Source organism: Lissotriton vulgaris (genome assembly GCF_964263255.1).
Source record: "Lissotriton vulgaris chromosome 9 unlocalized genomic scaffold, aLisVul1.2 SUPER_9_unloc_1, whole genome shotgun sequence".
Classification (NCBI taxonomy): Eukaryota; Metazoa; Chordata; class Amphibia; order Caudata; family Salamandridae; genus Lissotriton; species Lissotriton vulgaris.
In genome coordinates this window covers 568,564-589,355 of record NW_028240616.1, presented here as the reverse complement: position 1 = coordinate 589,355, position 20,792 = coordinate 568,564, and positions in this window count along the sequence as shown.

The window sequence follows — 20,792 nt, the reverse complement described above, 5'->3', positions numbered from 1 at the left end:
ACAAGTTGGCAGTCATTTATATTGCATTGATAGGACCATTGCATTGTTCTGTGTGGTGCAGGGCTCCGTCAGCGGGACACAGCCCTGCACCAAACAGGTTCTGTTTTTTATTTTCTAGAACAAAATCCTGAAACAGGATTTTCTATTTGAAAAATAAAATGCAATGCTTCCCTCGCCAAGGGGGGTACTCTCCCATGGAAAGGGAAGCATTTACCAGTTTCCACTGTCTCTTACCTCCAGAGTTTTCCTGGTGGTGACTAGCAGTGAATACTGACCTGTACTTCCACCCATCTAAATTAGTTGGACAAAATGACATGTCAGCCTCTGACGGCCCTGACTCCGCAAGGCTGTCGGAGCGGATTAATCGTGGCTGAGGCAGAGTAGGTTTCAACGTGGTTAACCCTTAGGTCTGCCCACTATTAAATTTGGCGGGCAGACCACATTCTTGGCAGTAAGGCCACCGCCTACAATTAAATTGGGCCAAAAGTCATAGTTTGTAGGGGAAGTCACACCATTGAAGGGCTTGAAAAACTGTTTAAACTAGGAGACCATGTGGAAATGCATTTCAACGTGATTAGACCACAGAATAGAAGGGATAGTGTGTCAATGGTAATTGCAGATATTAAAGGAGAAACCACAGTATGAGGGACACACATTTATAAATACAACTCCTGGATCCAAAATCCCAGCACCCTACTGGGAGATCTGGTGGGTGTAAGGAAAACACTGGAAAATATTTTATTACAGAAGGTGATGTGAATTTATTGAAAGATCCCCCTAGCAGAAGGTCCGGGGGCGTAACACAAGAAGACAATACTGGGTTACGCCTGGCTGCCAAGAAACGGGCCGCACATCTGTACTTAGCCATTTCTATTTTCCATAAAATGCCAGGTTCCTCAATATGCCATGCAATGAACTCCATTCGGTCTTTAACTCATTCAGATGTCCATTGTATTCTGAAAATATTCTTTGACAGGTCTTTTATTTTTGACGTTCCATGGGAATACCAAAACGTTTTAAGGAAAAAAATGAAAAAAGCAATGTGCAAATGCACTTTTCATCGCCACATTTACTCCTGAGAGGCAAGTGCAGAGTTAGAAGATGCAACTATGAGTGCTTATGCAAATATGTGATTTACGTAGATTTCTGTGCATCCTCTTGAGCATTTCTGGTACCCTAACATGTGCGAATGTATGCAAATTGTAGGCATACATTTATAGTGTAAGGATATATGTATTTTTTCCGACTCTCACCCTGAGTGTGAGGTAATATTAGTATATCAGACTTGCACTGAAAAAGCAGGCCTTGAAGCGAATTAAGGGCGCTATGTACAAAACATAGGGATTGCTATTTCCGAATTGCGAAGCTTCCAGAATCACAATTAGGAAATCACAATTCCTAATGTACGAAAACATACAAGTCTGAAATAGCGATTCCTCATGAGTCGTAAATAGACTTACTCATGAATGTTAGTGAGGTAGGTTGCAGTTTGTAGTCAGCATCTTGGTGAGGCCTCGATGATGAAGCATGCCACTGGAATTTCCAGTGGGTGAGAGTCCTTTTCATATAAAAAAAGAAACTTTGGTATTGTGTGAAAGAGAGTGAATCATACAGACCCTAGTGAGTACTCTATTTTGTGGTATATTGTTATAGCCGGAAGTGGAGGGAACCCACTTTAAAAACCTTCTAACTTCCCTTTTCTTGAGTTAGCTCACTTTATTTACAGCACCGTACGCACATAATCAATACCTTAATCTGATCTTAAGTAGCATCCTTCACATTCTCTATACAGGTTTGATATGCCCCAAAACCATGTTCTAATTCAATATTTTTGGTGTTTCCATTTTACGATTCATTAATAGAGACTACTTATATTATCAAATAGTTGCGATATAAAAATGCACAGGGGCTTTCAAAATCTCACATGTCTAAGACAATCTTTCAAACAAGGAATAGTTAGAGGCTTATTTCTATTGTTAGCCAGAATGGTCTGATCACCTTACCTTGGCAGTAGCCTCAACACCTTTTTTTTGGGTAATGGAGTGAGGGCTACAACTGTCCACCTATAACTGGAGTATAGTGACAGTGAGGCTGAGCGACACAGCAGAAAAAAAGGAACATGACCTTAGTCAGGGCTTTAAGTGGACCGGGTTCAGCCGGTGTTGAGCACCAGCACTTCGAAAAAGCAGGTGCTGAGACTGGTCCCTATCGGGCTCTCCGATTTTGCCCTCACCCTCTGGGTAAAAAAAAATCTTAACTCTGCAGCAGGACCACCCGACACTGCCTGTGATGTAACTTCATTGGTACAGTTTTTTATTCTCCTCATTTCAGAACGAAAGCAGTTTCAAAATTATATACAAGGAAGCCATAGTTGTTGCTTATTTATCTTACACAACTAATAACAATTGAGAAAGCCAATAGTCCTGGCTTTTTGATGGTGTAATGTTACTTGTTGTAATATATATCTGGATGCAATTACAGAAGCAGCAAAATACCAGTCGGGCAGCACCCTATGCTAAACACAGGTTTTTAGCTTAGTTGTGTTTAAGCCACACCCTTAATTACACCGACCACGCCCCTTTGAGAAACCCCCTAGTTTTTTCATCCCACTTAAAGTCCTAGCCTTATTGTAGGACTATCTGAGATACCAGTATATCCACAGATGTCTAATGCATGTCATAGCTGGTACAAAGTTGAGGCCTGCCTCCTCGTCTGTGGATGTCATGGGGGAGGGGCCGTAGGCACAGCCTCGGGAGAATGCTCTTGTCAACAGTCATGTTTAGGAAGTAGCCACGAGGCCGGCAAATGCTCCCTTTAACCACATAATCCACTTCAAAAGCACTTCTAACTCTAGGACACTCTTTGGACCACATTCTCCTTGAAAGCGTAACTTTTGGAAACAACATAAGCCAGCCTGACTTTATTTTGGCATTTGAGAATAGCCCTGTGCTTGGCGCTGTAAGAACTCGGGAACAGACCATATCGAATTACCACAAATCGAAAATTAGGAAGGACATCAAAACACAATTATTCCTGGAGCTAAAGCAACTACAGATTCCAAGGAGCGGCAAAAATTGTCACAGTTTTCCCGATGGGTCCGTGGGCTTCGTCCAAGTTCTACAGGAAACTGACCACACACGGTGGGCTCCGGCCAGCAACGAAAACTGCAAACAAAATGTCACTGTTCAAAATACCAACTCTCACTTGATGTGTAGGGAACGGCAAATTAATGAATCCTGGCAGAAGGACATTGACAAAACAGTTTGTTTCCTTGGAGTTCTTAGCTATTTTGCTGTTGCATTAGCTTTTCTCCATATGGAGTGGCTGAATGTACATATTCCAGTTTGCTGTGCTTTCAATCAGATTGACAATTAGGCATTACATCCTCCCCTAGAGAGGTAATTTTGAAAATTGCAGCCAGTTTGCTCTAGTTTGTATAGAAAAGTATAATCCTTCGAGTTCCATACAAATGACTAAGTGAAACCAAACATCTGCAAAAAATCTTAACTTTTGTGTATGTTAGAATATTGTGTGCAGAAATATCTTCTAATGGCAATATTGCGTTCAAAATATTGTTTAAAAAATACATAACTACCGCACCAGCCCCACTCTCTCCCCTGTGTGCTCCCTCTGCACACTACCCCCCCTTTGCTTTGCCAAAATAAGCCAACATACACGTTTCTTATGGTGGTCATTTGTTGGCAGCAGTTTTTATTAGGGGTACAAATTGTTTTCTGGGTACTCAGTACCACCTTTAGTCAGCTGTAAATGGCAGTGTGGCATGACATACTTGTACACCTTATTCTTGGTAGTTGCTTCGGTTGGGTCTGCTTTGTTATCCTCCTGATGGCGGCAGTGGTGTAGCCATTGTCCCGGAGTTAGGCCCAACTCGCTACCTTGTTGGACTCCTGTTGTGCCCTGCCAACTGGCGGGGGCTGGGCTGCGAGCGCCGTCTCTGTTTACACCCCTCTTGGTAGGCCGACTCACCCAGCCGTGAGGCATCGTAAGGTGAACGGTCCTACCTGCTGTCCTTCGGTCCCCTCGCCCAGCCGTGAGGCATCCGAAGGCAAGTGGACCTGTTTCAGCACACCGCCCTCCTGTGTGCTTCTGTGCCAACCATTGTCCCCGTTGTTTCTCGCCACGCCTCCAGGGAGGCTTCCGTCTTCCTGGGGGCTCCCCTCCGGTGTGGCTTTAACTGCACCATGCCATGGTCATGGCGCCCCACAAATTGCTCCAGAACATGCGCATGCCGCCCTCGGACAGGTGCCCCCCATCTTGTGCGTAGTACTCCTGGCGGCTTGCGTGAATGAGCCCATGCCTGATTGCTTCCAGCCCATTGATCCTGCAGAATTTGCTCACGGTGAGGTTCAGGTTCTTTCGCGAGTTCTCGACCGCTTTTGTGGATTCTGCTCCTCGCCATTCCCTCCGGCTAATCATCTGCGACCAGATCACCGTGGTCCCCAGAAAGGCTCTGGCGGTCTCCGTGAGGTCCCTCTGAATGTTGTGGAGGAGGGTTCGCCTCCCCAACTTGGCCAGGTCGTTCCCCCCCCAGGTGGATGATCAGTAAATCCAGCCGCTGGGCCGCCTCTGCCTGCAATTCCGTCAGGGTTGCCAGGAGCTGGTCCCACCTCATCCCGGGTCGACCGTACCAACGCACGCACGTCGCTGCAGGCCGTCCCTCCCGCTTGTGGCCCCCTTCTCTCCACCATGTGTGCATCCTGCTGATGTACGAGTGGCCTACCACCATAGCAACCGCAGCTTTTGCCCTGCTGGGGAGAAGACACACAATTTGACACTTGGTGGCGCGCCTCTACTCTCTCCCCCCCAGCCGGCCCTGCCGCCCTATGATACTTGTGGTCTAACATACGTGCGGTACGCCCTTGACCGCCATCTCCCTATAGCCTGAATCCCTGCCTCGCTCATGCCCTGTTGTGCGGCTGTTGTGGCTGCCCCTATCCTAAAAGAGTGGGACCCGAAGCCCGTGGGGGGCAGCCCTGCTTTGCTGAGCGTGGTGCGCAGGACTGCCTTGAACTGGAATCCGCTCAGGTGTGACCCGTCCTGGTGCTTAAAGAGGGGGCCCTCGCCGGCTGGGCGTAAGGCCATGTATGCCATCAAGCAGCAAACAGCGCAGCATGTCTGGTTCCTGATGGAGTGCAGCTTCACTACTGCCCCCTTGCCAGTCTGATCTGTTTTTGACCGTCTAAGTAGTAGGTTGATTTCCCCTGGCCCTGGCACTGCATTGCCTGCTTGTAGACAGTGGCTCGCTGCCCCAGTCTTGGCTGGCGCCACCAGCTCGCTGATTCTGAAAGCCCGGAAAAAGGCAGTGGAAAATGCTGCCATCAACAGGTGAAGCTCGAATGTGTCTTTGGCGGTGCCCTCCAGGGCTTGCAGTAGCTGGCCCAGTTTTCTGTAATCTATTGGGCGCCTGTTGTCCTTCTTTGCGCCCTCAGCACGCCGCCAACCCTTCATGGCTGTCTTGATATAGTGGGATGCTATGGGGTCTAGTCCTGTCTCGAGCCTGCTATAATGCGCCACTGCGGATAGGTGGGCGCTGGCCCATGACCTGGATTTGTTGGCGCTGAAGGCCCATCCTATAAATGCCTCCGCTGCCCTGAGCGTTGCCCCTACATCACTCAGTGACCAGATGACGCCTACTTTCATCACTGTGGCGGCGTACTTCTAATACCTCCTGGCTGCCTCCGGGGCGAGCGCTTGACTGATTAGTTCTGACAGGTCGGCCCGCTAGGTCCCAGAGTTGGTCCGGAAATGGGGTCCGCGCTGGGGGCTAGCTCCCTGAACTTCCCCCCTCTCGCTCTGGACAAGGCGTCGGCTGCTTCTTTGTCCACTCCCGGGACATGGCGTGCCCTCACGTCTATATTGCCCTCTAACTGTAATTTAATCAGTCGGCGCATTAGTCTCACAGTGTCTGGGCACCTGGCTATCCCCCTGTTGATTGCCTGAGCCACCCCCTTGTTGTCGGACCACAATGTCAGCTTCATGTTTTGTAGGGGGTGCCTCCATATTGTGAGTGCCACTATGATGGGGAATAGTTCCAAGAAGGTGATATTGCTGGTCACCCCCTCCCTGCGCCATCTAGCGGGCCACTGCTCTCCGCACCACCTGTTGCCCAGTATTGCGCCGAAGCCTGTGCTGCCTGAAGCGTCAGTGAACAAAGCGATCTGTTTGCTGGTGGCCCAGCCTTCCCTCGAAATCAGTGTACCGTTGAAGTCTTTCAAGAAGGTATCCCACATGAGTAGGTCCATCATAACCGCTCCCCCTAACCTGACATGATAGTGTTTGAGGGTCACTCCGCATGTTAGCTGTGTTAGTCGCCTGGCGAATGCCCTGCCTGCTGGGATTACCCTGGCTGCAAAGTTCAGTTTGCCTATGAGACTCTGTATCTCTCTAAGGGTGGCTTTTTCGCGCCCGCACAGTCCCTTGATTTCTGCCCTGATGTCTGTAACCTTCTCCAAGGGGGAGTCTGGCTGTCCCAGCGAGGGTGTTTAGCTCAATGCCCAGGAAAGTCATGGTTGTTGAAGGGCCTGCTGTCTTCTCCGCTGACAGGGGGATGCCCAGCACGCCTGCCAAGCCTTTAAATGCTACTAGTGTGCTCTCGCATACTGCTGAACCTGCCGGGCCAGTGAAGAGGAAATCATCCAGGTAATGCAGTTTCCCGCCCACCGGGTGCCTGTCATGCAGTGCCCACTCTACAAAGGTGCTGAACATTTCGAAATAAGATTCAGAAAAGGGGGTGGTGATGAACAGAGTGTCTGAATTAAGCAGACCACTCTTACCCAGTCCAAAGATCAGGGCTTGATCTATCACCGTTTTTTAGCTCACTGCACCATCCCAGCTCAGAACCTGGCTATATGCAAATTAGTCTGACCCTGGCCCAGTGCACCATGGGAACAGGGCAGACCAAACTACCAAGCCAATTCTTATACTGGGAAGGAAACAAGCTACCGGGGACTGGTTTCTGTCATTTCAGCCGTCTTCGGCCCGGCTTGCTTGAATCCTGATGGTGCAATGAGCTAGGGACTCACATCTGAGTATACCCTTCCACGCTTATGGTGGACAAAAATGATTCAGAAAAGGGGGTGGTGATGAACAGAGTGTCTGAATTAAGCAGACCACTCTTACCCAGTCCAATGATCAGGGCTTGATCCATCACCGTTTTTTAGCTCACTGCACCATCCCAGCTCAGAACTTGGCTATATGCAAATTAGTCTGACCCTGGCCCAGTGCATCATGGGAACAGGGCAGACCAAACTACCAAGCCAATTCTTATACTGGGAAGGAAACAAGCTACCGGGGACCGGTTTCTGGCATTTCAGCCGTCTTCGGCCCGGCTTGCTTGAATCCTGATGGTGCAATGAGCTAGGGACTCACATCTGAGTATACCCTTCCACGCTTATGGTGGACAAAAATGATTCAGAAAAGGGGGTGGTGATGAACAGAGTGTCTGAATTAAGCAGACCACTCTTACCCAGTCCAAAGATCAGGGCTTGATACATCACCGTTTTTTAGCTCACTGCACCATCCCAGCTCAGAACCTGGCTATATGCAAATTAGTCTGACCCTGGCCCAGTGCACCATGGGAACAGGGCAGACCAAACTACCAAGCCAATTCTTATACTGGGAAGGAAACAAGCTACCGGGGACTGGTTTCTGGCATTTCAGCCGTCTTCGGCCCGGCTTGCTTGAATCCTGATGGTGCAATGAGCTAGGGACTCACATCTGAGTATACCCTTCCACGCTTATGGTGGACAAAAATGATTCAGAAAAGGGGGTGGTGATGAACAGAGTGTCTGAATTAAGCAGACCACTCTTACCCAGTCCAAAGATCAGGGCTTGATCCATCACCGTTTTTTAGCTCACTGCACCATCCCAGCTCAGAACTTGGCTATATGCAAATTAGTCTGACCCTGGCCCAGTGCATCATGGGAACAGGGCAGACCAAACTACCAAGCCAATTCCTATACTGGGAAGGAAACAAGCTACCGGGGACCGGTTTCTGGCATTTCAGCCGTCTTCGGCCCGGCTTGCTTGAATCCTGATGGTGCAATGAGCTAGGGACTCACATCTGAGTATACCCTTCCACGCTTATGGTGGACAAAAATGATTCAGAAAAGGGGGTGGTGATGAACAGAGTGTCTGAATTAAGCAGACCACTCTTACCCAGTCCAAAGATCAGGGCTTGATCCATCACCGTTTTTTAGCTCACTGCACCATCCCAGCTCAGAACTTGGCTATATGCAAATTAGTCTGACCCTGGCCCAGTGCATCATGGGAACAGGGCAGACCAAACTACCAAGCCAATTCTTATACTGGGAAGGAAACAAGCTACCGGGGACCAGTTTCTGGCATTTCAGCCGTCTTCGGCCCGGCTTGCTTAAATCCTGATGGTGCAATGAGCTAGGGACTCACATCTGAGTATACCCTTCCACGCTTATGGTGGACAAAAATGATTCAGAAAAGGGGGTGGTGATGAACAGAGTGTCTGAATTAAGCAGACCACTCTTACCCAGTCCAAAGATCAGGGCTTGATCCATCACCGTTTTTTAGCTCACTGCACCATCCCAGCTCAGAACTTGGCTATATGCAAATTAGTCTGACCCTGGCCCAGTGCATCATGGGAACAGGGCAGACCAAACTACCAAGCCAATTCTTATACTGGGAAGGAAACAAGCTACCGGGGACCGGTTTCTGGCATTTCAGCCGTCTTCGGCCCGGCTTGCTTGAATCCTGATGGTGCAATGAGCTAGGGAATCACATCTGAGTATACCCTTCCACGCTTATGGTGGACAAAAATGATTCAGAAAAGGGGGTGGTGATGAACAGAGTGTCTGAATTAAGCAGACCACTCTTACCCAGTCCAAAGATCAGGGCTTGATCCATCACCGTTTTTTAGCTCACTGCACCATCCCAGCTCAGAACTTGGCTATATGCAAATTAGTCTGACCCTGGCCCAGTGCATCATGGGAACAGGGCAGACCAAACTACCAAGCCAATTCTTATACTGGGAAGGAAACAAGCTACCGGGGACCGGTTTCTGGCATTTCAGCCGTCTTCGGCCCGGCTTGCTTGAATCCTGATGGGCAATGAGCTAGGGACTCACATCTGAGTATACCCTTCCACGCTTATGGTGGACAAAAATGATTCAGAAAAGGGGGTAGTGATGAACAGAGTGTCTGAATTAAGCAGACCACTCTTACCCAGTCCAAAGATCAGGGCTTGATCCATCACCGTTTTTTAGCTCACTGCACCATCCCAGCTCAGAACTTGGCTATATGCAAATTAGTCTGACCCTGGCCCAGTGCATCATGGGAACAGGGCAGACCAAACTACCAAGCCAATTCTTATACTAGGAAGGAAACAAGCTACCGGGGACTGGTTTCTGGCATTTCAGCCGTCTTCGGCCCGGCTTGCTTGAATCCTGATGGTGCAATGAGCTAGGGACTCACATCTGAGTATACCCTTCCACGCTTATGGTGGACAAAAATGATTCAGAAAAGGGGGTGGTGATGAACAGAGTGTCTGAATTAAGCAGACCACTCTTACCCAGTCCAAAGATCAGGGCTTGATCCATCACCGTTTTTTAGCTCACTGCACCATCCCAGCTCAGAACTTGGCTATATGCAAATTAGTCTGACCCTGGCCCAGTGCATCATGGGAACAGGGCAGACCAAACTACCAAGCCAATTCTTATACTGGGAAGGAAACAAGCTACCGGGGACCGGTTTCTGGCATTTCAGCCGTCTTCGGCCCGGCTTGCTTGAATCCTGATGTGCAATGAGCTAGGGACTCACATCTGAGTATACCCTTCCACGCTTATGGTGGACAAAAATGATTCAGAAAAGGGGGTGGTGATGAACAGAGTGTCTGAATTAAGCAGACCACTCTTACCCAGTCCAAAGATCAGGTCTTGATCCATCACCGTTTTTTAGCTCACTGCACCATCCCAGCTCAGAACTTGGCTATATGCAAATTAGTCTGACCCTGGCCCAGTGCATCATGGGAACAGGGCAGACCAAACTACCAAGCCAATTCTTATACTGGGAAGGAAACAAGCTACCGGGGACCGGTTTCTGGCATTTCAGCCGTCTTCGGCCCGGCTTGCTTGAATCCTGATGTGCAATGAGCTAGGGACTCACATCTGAGTATACCCTTCCACGCTTATGGTGGACAAAAATGATTCAGAAAAGGGGGTGGTGATGAACAGAGTGTCTGAATTAAGCAGACCACTCTTACCCAGTCCAAAGATCAGGGCTTGATCCATCACCGTTTATTAGCTCACTGCACCATCCCAGCTCAGAACTTGGCTATATGCAAATTAGTCTGACCCTGGCCCAGTGCATCATGGGAACAGGGCAGACCAAACTACCAAGCCAATTTTTATACTGGGAAGGAAACAAGCTACCGGGGACCGGTTTCTGGCATTTCAGCCGTCTTCGGCCCGGCTTGCTTGAATCCTGATGTGCAATGAGCTAGGGACTCACATCTGAGTATACCCTTCCACGCTTATGGTGGACAAAAATGATTCAGAAAAGGGGGTGGTGATGAACAGAGTGTCTTAATTAAGCAGACCACTCTTACCCAGTCCAAAGATCAGGGCTTGATCCATCACCGTTTTTTAGCTCATTTCACCATCCCAGCTCAGAACTTGGCTATATGCAAATTAGTCTGACCCTGGCCCAGTGCATCATGGGAACAGGGCAGACCAAACTACCAAGCCAATTCTTATACTGGGAAGGAAACCAGCTACCGGGGACCGGTTTCTGGTATTTCAGCCGTCTTCGGCCCGGCTTGCTTGAATCCTGATGGTGCAATGAGCTAGGGACTCACATCTGAGTATACCCTTCCACACTTATGGTGGACAAAAATGATTCAGAAAAGGGGGTGGTGATGAACAGAGTGTCTGAATTAAGCAGACCACTCTTACCCAGTCCAAAGATCAGGGCTTGATCCATCACCGTTTGTTAGCTCACTGCACCATCCCAGCTCAGAACTTGGCTATATGCAAATTAGTCTGACCCTGGCCCAGTGCATCATGGGAACAGGGCAGACCAAACTACCAAGCCAATTCTTATACTGGGAAAGAAACAAGCTACCGGGGACCGGTTTCTGGCATTTCAGCCGTCTTCCGCCCGGCTTGCTTGAATCCTGATGGTGCAATGAGCTAGGGACTCACATCTGAGTATACCCTTCCACGCTTATGGTGGACAAAAATGATTCAGAAAAGGGGGTGGTGATGAACAGAGTGTCTGAATTAAGCAGACCACTCTTACCCAGTCCAAAGATCAGGGCTTGATCCATCACCGTTTTTTAGCTCACTGCACCATCCCAGCTCAGAACCTGGCTATATGCAAATTAGTCTGACCCTGGCCCAGTGCATCATGGTAACAGGGCAGACCAAACTACCAAGCCAATTCTTATACTGGGAAGGAAACAAGCTACCGGGGACCGGTTTCTGGCATTTCAGCCGTCTTCGGCCTGGCTTGCTTGAATCCTGATGGTGCTTAATTCAGACACTCTGTTCATCACTACCCCCTTTTCTGAATCGTTTTTGGCCACTATAGGTGTGGCAGGGTATACTCAGACATGAGTCCCTTTCTCACTGCACCATCAGGATTCAAGCAAGCCGGGCCGACGACGGCTGAAATGCCAGAAACCGGTCCCCGGTAGCTTGTCTCCTTTCTGGTGAAGAATTGGCTTGGTAGTTTAGTCTGCCCTGTTCCCATGATGCACTGGGCCAGGGACAGACTGATTTGCATATAGCCAGGTTCTGAACTGGGATGGTGCAGTGAGATAAATAACGGTGATGGATCAAGCCCTGATCTTTGGACTGGGTAAGAGTGCTCTGCTTAATTCAGACACTCTGTTCATCACCACCCCCATTTCTGAATCGTTTTTGGCCACTATAGGTGTGGCAGGGTATACTCAGACATGAGTCCCTTTCTCACTGCACCATCAGGATTCAAGCAAGCCGGGCCGACGACGGCTGAAATGCCAGAAACCGGTCCCCGGTAGCTTGTCTCCTTTCTGGTGAAGAATTGGCTTGGTAGTTTAGTCTGCCCTGTTCCCATGATGCACTGGGCCAGGGACAGACTGATTTGCATATAGGCAGGTTCTGAACTGGGATGGTGCAGTGAGAGAAATAACGTTGATGGATCAAGCCCTGATCTTTGGACTGGGTAAGAGTGGTCTGCCTGATTCCGACACTCTGTTCATCACCACCCCCATTTCTGAATCGTTTTTGGCCACTATAGGTGTGGCAGGGTATACTCAGACATGAGTCCCTTTCTCACTGCACCATCAGGATTCAAGCAAGCCGGGCCGACGACGGCTGAAATGCCAGAAACCGGTCCCCGGTAGCTTGTCTCCTTTCTGGTGAAGAATTGGCTTGGTAGTTTAGTCTGCCCTGTTCCCATGATGCACTGGGCCAGGGACAGACTGATTTGCATATAGCCAGGTTCTGAACTGGGATGGTGCAGTGAGATAAATAACGGTGATGGATCAAGCCCTGATCTTTGGACTGGGTAAGAGTGGTCTGCTTAATTCAGACACTCTGTTCATCACCACCCCCATTTCTGAATCGAACATTTTGAAATAAGCTCAGGCTACGGAGCACCTCATTGGCATGGCCTTGTCAAAATATACTTGCTCCTTTCACTGGAAGCCTAGCAGATGGAAGCTGTTGGGGTGGACAGGGAGTAGCCGGAAAACGGCCTCTATGTCCGCCTTTGCCTTGAGCATCCCTCGCCCGGTTGACCTAACTAGGTCAATGGCATCTTCTATGGATGAGTAGCTCACCGAGCATGCTTCAGCGTGAATCCAGTCATTTACTGATCCACCTTCAGGATAGGATAAATGGTGTATCAGTCGGAATTGCCCTTGTTCTTTCTTGGGCACGACCCCTAACGGGGAGATGACCAAGCCCTTGCACCCCTCCGGGGGGAGGGGGCCTTCTATTCTGCCAAGGGCTTTTTCCTTCTCTAACTTCTTAGACACCACCTCTGGGTGTAGTAATGCTGATTTTAGGTTCCTGGTGCAGCCCTGGGGGGGGAGGGGGGGGCCTGAAAAAGGGATGGGGAAGCCTGCCTCAAATCCTTGGACTAGTGTCCTAGCGTCCGTTTTGTTGTGATACCTGTTTGCTAGCCTGCGTAGCTGGTGGGTGTTGATGGGGGACCGTGCTAGCTTGTAAGCTGCCCCAGCTTGCTTCCCCCCGGTTGCCCTTGCGGGCTCCCTATTGCTTTTTTGGCTCTTTCCTGTCCCGTTTTTGGTCTCTTCTATGCTTGCATGCCGCTGCTGGGTGCCCACCCCCGCATGCTGAGCACAAGTGCTGAAACTTGCACGCCGATCCGTAAGTACATTCATTCGCCTCAAACTTCCAGCAAATTGCTGGTGCCCCTCTGGACTGCGCTGTCTTCCAAGGGGGGGGCCTGTCTGGACTTCTGAAAAGGCTGTCCCCTCACCTTGTGGAAAGCTGTCCGAAAGGGCTGCTCGCTCCTTCCTGCCCATGACCTGGACTCTTTGGCCACCATCATTTTATGGATGAAGCCGGATACGTCCTACTCATTCCACTCCATCTCAGGGTGTGTCTGCATCTTGAGCCTAAAGCCCTTGTCGTACTCGAGCCATGCATCACCCGGAAATTGCCTCTGGGCCCTATGAATGCTGGCTTCATAAAGCCATAGGTCTGCTGCACAGCGCAGGAATTTCTCCACTATTATGCATGCCATGATCCTGAATGCGTCTAGCCAGTTGTCAAAATTCCTGTCCTTTCTCTCTCTTCGCCTCTCCCTTCTATCCTCCTCCTTCTTATCGCATGTCGTCAGGTCAAGCCCTTCTAGCTGTATTTCAAGGAGGGAAAATATGTCTATAAATTCTTTCCTCCATATTCTCTCCTTTACCGCTAGTGGTATGAGACAGGCCAGCCCTGTTGTCCTCGTGGTCATGGATGCTGGCCGGGGGCATGGCCTCGTGTAAGGGTCAGTTGCTGAGGGGGCTGTTGTGCTGCTGCCTAGCGTGTTCACGTCCCCCAAGGCTGCCAGCGGTGCCCTGTCGTCTCCCTTAGGCCCAGCTGTGCCCTGCACTCCCAGCGCCTGTGTGCATGCCTGCCCTGGTTCTAGGAGATGCCACGGCTGTCTTGCTACCTCCCCCTGTGGGGCCGTTCCTGCGCTGCCTGTGCTGAAGCTGTGTAACAGTAGCGGTGTCATTGATTTAATGCATTCCCTCACAATTTTGCTGATGTGCTCACCATTCGTAGCTGCGTCCCTGGTCTCCGTGCTGGGTCCCGCTGCCGCCGTTTTGCCTCCAGGTGGTCGGCATTCTTCTGGGGAGCCTTCTTTGGCGGTGCCCCCTCTGCAAATTTGGCTGGCGTCTTCCTCGCCCTCTTGGCCCATGGGGCGGTGTCCGCCTGACGTCGCCTGCTTGGCCCCTCGTCGCTGTCGTCACCAGACGCAAAGCGGTCCATCCAGTCGCTCCCGTGTTCCTGTGATGCCGCCCGCATCCTTTTTAGCAGCTCGCCCAGGTCCTCCTGCTGCTGCTTGCTGCCTCTTCGCAGCATTCCTGGTGCCCTTGCTGCTACCTGCTTGCACTGGTGATCAAGGACTGCGGGGTGCTGCCGCCTCCGTTATGCACCAACCTGTACTAGCTAGCGGGGTGCTGCCGCCACCAATATGCACCAAGATCTGAGATTTCTCCTCTTTTTTTTTTTTGACGATGAGTTTGTGCTTGTTTTTATTCGTTGTGCTTCTCCCGGAGGGGAGGAGTCTGGGCTAACTATCTGCCTGCGCGCCCGCCTTCTCCCGTCTTCAGCATGCTTTGTGGGGTGCTGCCACCGTTCTGCTTTGCACCAAGGTAAGCCTGTTGGCGTGCCTCACCCTAGCAACTGCCCCATATCTGGGTCTGGGGCTGTTGCTCGTTGCTGCGTTGAAAGGCCGGGGCTGCCTGCCCGCCCGGTTCTTGAATTCGCCGCGCCGGTGACACAGTGCTCGGCTCGGCTGGTGGGGCGGATGCGGCAGGGGGAGGGGGAAACTGCTGTCGTGTCCGCTGCTCACCTCACTGTTCGTGGGCCCCAGATTTGGGGTCCGGGGCTTCAATTTGTGGTGACACAGCTAGGGCGATGCGGATGCGGTGGGTGGAGAGGGAAACTGCTGCGCCGCTCACCTCGCTGCCCGTGGGCCGAGCGGGGGTGTCGATGGAGCTGGTCCGCTCCCGGTTCCTTTGTCGCGATGCCTTGGCTCTCCTCTTCCGCTCCCCGCTTCACCTCCCTCGCTTTACCTCCAGCGGTCTGTAGTCCGGGGAGGGTCTTGATGCCTGGTCCTGGGTCCGAGTTTCAGGCTTTGCGTAGTCCTTCTCCCTTGCCACTCGCCTTCTCCTGCAGCACGGTGTCGGCTTTCGTCGTCTTCCGTCGTCCAGTCGTCTGTCAACGATTCCTTGGTCGTGCTGCTCCCCCCACTCCAACGATGGGAATCTTCCTGGGGGGGAGTGGTCTTTTATTCCCCCCCGCGGCGGTGGCCGTCGTTTGCGCCATACCCCCCCATTGGGCCGTTTGAATGTCGCTGGGGGGACATTGGCCGGGGGGGTGGTGCCGCCGTGTCTGCCGGGTGGGGGGGCGTGGGGGTTCCTCCCCGCTTTCGCGTGCTTTTCGCACTCCCCAAACTGTTCTGGCCGGGTGGTGTGGGGGGCTCGGCGTCTGTTATGGCGCCAGCCTCTGATGCCCCCGTTGGTGGCTGGCCTCTGCGATTGGGGCTGGGTTTTTTTGCTGTTCCTATAAAATGGATTTAGAGATTTTGACGACAAGTTTTGGTGAGTCTGGACTGCTTGTACATTATACCAATCCTTGTGGACCTCTTTTATGTGTTCCAGAGGTCAAGTACTTGTTTCAGTTTCAATCAGTAGTCCAGGGACCAACTTCTTCACTGTGTTTAGGGCTGTGTTTTCCTCCTAATCAATCAACCACGTAGCTTGTAAAGCGCCGCTACTCACTTGTAAGCATCTCAAGGTGCTGGGGGAGGGAGGAGCTGCTGGTCCGTCGAAGGCGCTGTTGTTCAGTCGAACAGCCATGTCCTGAGATCCTTCCTGAATTGAGGCTGTGACGGTGATTGCTAGAGGTGGAGAGGCAGAGTGTTCCAGGTCTTTGCTGCGTGGTAGGAGAAGGATCTTCCTCTGGCTGTGGTCTTGTGGATACGTGGTACGGTTGCCGGGGCCAGTTGAGTGGAGCAGTGGTCTCTGTTGGGTGCGTGGAATGTGAGGTGGTGGTTTAGGTACGCAGGTCCAACGTTGTGTATGGCTTTGTAGGCATGTGTGTGGTTTGTTTGCTGTTTAGTCAATAAGGTATTACTGAGACCGTTGGTGCTTTGCAGGAAAGAAGACGGATAACAGGAGGGCCACTGCTCTGTTGTCATTGAAAGCGATTGTCCAAGCGAGGAATATATCACTCTTACAGTCATTTTCATCCCTACTTTGTTCCTATTTTCATGTATTTTTGTTCCTCATTTGTTTTCCCCTTTCTGCCATTCTCTCTCTTACAGGGGGATGTCCTCTGATGATAACAAAGCAAGTCCTGGACCGCAAAAACGAGTGCCTGTGCCTAGCACTTATAACCACCAGCTCAAATTAAGCTCTATAAAGGCTTCACTGTGGGTGAAATTGACGGGGTATCATTATGGGGCTGATCCAGCGGAAGCAGCGTAAAATTGTGGGCACAGACATGAGCTGCCCACCTTACCATAAGCTCAAACCTCAGATTAACAACAACTCAGAGTTTGGGCCCATAGAAACTCTATAACCACTTACAGATCATGATGTCCTCTGATAGATCTTTGTAAGATCTAATAGGGACTAAGATAATTAGAGACGGATGTCTTTCCTTCACGAGGACCTGTAATGATGAAATGGCTATCTAACAACTTAAATCAATAACCATATCTTAACAATAATATCATCAATAGAAATGACAAACTCAAACAAGGCACTTTATCTAAACTTAAAAATGAACGGTCAAAAATACATAAAGCACATTAGAATTTCCGTTACTAGTTTAACCCCTTCGATGCTGATGACGAGCTCAGCTCGTCATCAGCCACGGGGGGCGTGTGCGGATGACGAGCTGAGCTCGTCATCTAACGCGGCTTTTAGAAAAAAGCTGCGTAGCCGAAAAATAACCGCCGCAGCGATGTGGTTAATCATTTGTGTACAGGTAAATTCACAAATACAGTGCAAAGAGATAATGCATCAATAATCAAAAAACTGGCGTGAGGAGACTGAGAGAGAGAGAGAGGCAGAGAGAGAAAGAGAAAGAATACGCATTGCAATTTCAGTATGCAATTTCATACAACCCAAGTTCTGATGTAGATTATCAGGACTAAGACGCAAGAAAATGGACTAAGCACATTGTGAAATAGTCAGAATAACTTGCCCTTCAGCCGAAAGGTATAGCCTGTTTCAACTTCACCAACCGATGAGCTGATGGGTAAGAGTCAGGAGAGTTCAGTTCAAACAAGTCAGAGTTTGGACCGACAGCAAGTCACGCCCAAGAGTTGCAAAGAAAATAGTCACACACGCCCTTTTCCCATGGAGCAATTATACCTCGAAATGTTCCCAGTTCCTGCCCACAAATAATCTTTTGCACAGTTTTATGCAGTTTTTATTGGTTGATGGTGTGATCGTGGAATGATCATGTTTCAGCCCAATACGTTCTGAAACCTCACGTAATATCCTTATTCATTGTTTTTCTGAGTTTCTAAGAATGACAATATCAAAAACACCCCAGAAATCGGTAGCACATTTGAAACTTCACATGTCCACAGGCTCGTTTCCGAGTTAGCGTGCAACAACGGGGACACAATTTATTCATAGAGAGAGGATATTGAAATTGTAGGAAAGACACTTCGATGATAAAACTTATAACTAGACCAACAAAACATTTCATTCTTATTCAAAGGAAATAATGTAGGACAAAATACATTTTTCTAAGGCCTTCAATGAAAGTCATAATACGCTTTGAAACCTACATGGAAAACCACAAAAGTCAGCATTTTCTAAGGAAAACGTGTTAACGTTAAAACATTTGAGAAATGCATAAGGAGATTAATATATAAACATAATTTCTCTATTTTCATATGCCTAGTCTAATCCTATTTCATTATTAAACAGTCAGTTTTTCTTTGCATTTTCAGATTGACGTTTGAGAAAACATAGCAAGTCTCATTTCAATAGTGCAATCTTTTCAAGGCATATTTCACTGTAAAACACATCAGCTGCATTATTATTTTGATTTTTATCATCATAACACATAAGTAATCTTTCTCTCTCTTATCGTATATGTCTCAACTTCACCAAAATACTGCCTTTTTCTGCATGCTTTTACGATGCAGTTTAAAACTCTCAGGGCTGAAGGAGACAAAATGCTAGTCATGTTTCTTTTTTTTAAGTATTTTGATAGTATTTCACACGCATTGAGTAGGATTTAACCAAGCAAAATCATTCTTAAATAATCATGCTCCATCAGCTCCCAACCTTGAAAGCAAGGACAGCCTGGAGGAGGGTTGACCAGAGCAGACAGAAATGGAACAATGGACAGGCTGGCAACAATATGATGGTGGTAACCGACAGCAGTCTTGCTCCCTAAACAGGCGGGAATCCAGAACTAAAGAGCAAATGCTGCATAGCATTAGCTCATACTGCTTTGGTCAATCGCAACTGTTAGGCAGTTTCTTGGGCTCAAGGATACCCCGCTCGACACCGCCCGACCGGCAGAGGGTCAATCACCTATGGAAGTAAAGGTAACTGGTTCCCTCTGGGCCCTCACAGACAAAGCAGAAACACATCAACACTTTCTTATTATTTCTGGATGATCTACACATGGATGTCAGCTAGATTTGCAGGTCAGCATAAGCATGCACCTGCTTCCCAACTAGAAGGGATGCAGTGTCATCCATTCCAATAAATTCCAGGGATGTTATATTCTCCTAAGGAAAACCTAAGGTCTCACACAAAAGGTAGGCCTCAGGAATAGAGCTTCCCTCCAGGGTGATCTCCATGAAGTGGAGACTGAGGCCTTTAAGCAAGGCTCTAACCGCTTCCCACTCTGCACTGCTCAGATACACCCACAGCTAAGCTACTCGCATGGAGCACCCTCGCCCCGGGTGAACTGTCAACCTCTTCTGGTGAGTCTACGAGGTTTAGGAGTCCAACTTAGGTTACAAATGTGGTGGATATCTTGTCTTCCCGATTACCAGTGCCGTAGGCTAATATACACTTGTAACATGGCGGGGGTCTTCCACCATGTTTATTGCAGAGTAGCTTGTCCACCAAACTCTAAAGAGGGCTCTAAGTTTTTAGAGCCATAGTGACTGGCGAAAATGGCAGTCTCACCTTTCATAGGGCCTTGTTATCCCTGTTACTGCACAAGCCGGTGAAAAATGCTGCCTTCCATATTTCCAACAAACAGGAACAAAATAAGCAGATCAGAGATTTATCGCAAAAAACTGTTTTTGGAAAGCCTTTTTCAAATTTTGCATTTTTTACCTGCTACATAGTGTCGTGTGCAGAGATCAAATGTGGAATGAGCCAATCGAAAGTGTTTTTTCCAGCTGTAATTTCATACTCTTTGCAAACCAAACTAAAGGCATGACATCAAGCAGGATGAAAATAAATCAAACACTAGATTCACAGTAAGGATGGAAAAATATCTAACCTCTGTGAAGCATGTGTTTCATTAAACCTTGAGCTTTAATGTTTTACAGAAGCATCACTTCTGCCAATTTCCCTCTTTAATTTCTAAATTCAAGAGCGTTAGGATTAGACGGTTTGAAAGAACAGTTTGTATTAAAAAAAGTAGCACTGGGGGAACTGATATCTAAGCTGAAAATAACATGAAATACCCCAACATGTTCTCTTTGTGTGGCTTATAGCTGTGGATTTGGCTTGCTTCTGGTTCTAGTGAGATACTGAGCAGAAATTACCTTGTGGTGTTAATATCATTTTTCCTTTGATGAGTGCTGTGCTAGAACTGATTTTTTTGTTCCTATAATACAGTTTAAGCCATGTAACAGATTGTAACAATTCTCTTGCTAAGAGGCAATTTTAACTTTCTGGTAGAGCAGACTATCTATGACTTTTAGTAATCTGGCAACATTATTTTCAAAATGAACAAAGTTCTTGGGAATTATCTTGCAGGTCACAATAAAATGGAAAAATCATCTGAAGTTGTTGCTGGTCATTCTTGAAGTCTTCGCAATGGCTGTCTAAGATGCCACAGGCAGCTTGGCCTGAAAGCGGAAGCCGCCCAGTTTCATCCTTACACATCTCGCTCTCCACACAGCTGCTGTGAACCCCATTATCATGAAGTTTCCTGGTTCGGTGCCGCCCAATTTAGATCACTGACCATGACTGGATGAGGGTACTCATGGTCAACGCTTGCGTAAGGTGCGGTAAGAATTCTCTACAAATAGGTGCAAGACCTATTAGAGTTACACCATGCATTTAGGCCTCTTCACCCTCTCACATAAGCAAACTACAAAAGCCCAGGATTGGTTCATCCCAACGTAACATATTCACCAATAAAGCACTCTCAAACGCTCATCCTTCTGCACACTGCTCAACACTTGCATGACAGGGGGTACTGATACAATTACAGACCTAATGACCCCACTACAGTCTGACATTCTTTTCTTACTGGAACCATGGGTACATCTTCAGTCCATTCAGATTGCCATTGGCCTTGTTCATCTCAAAGATGCCTTGCATAGACAGGATACTGAAAAACATACGTAGGAGGTCTA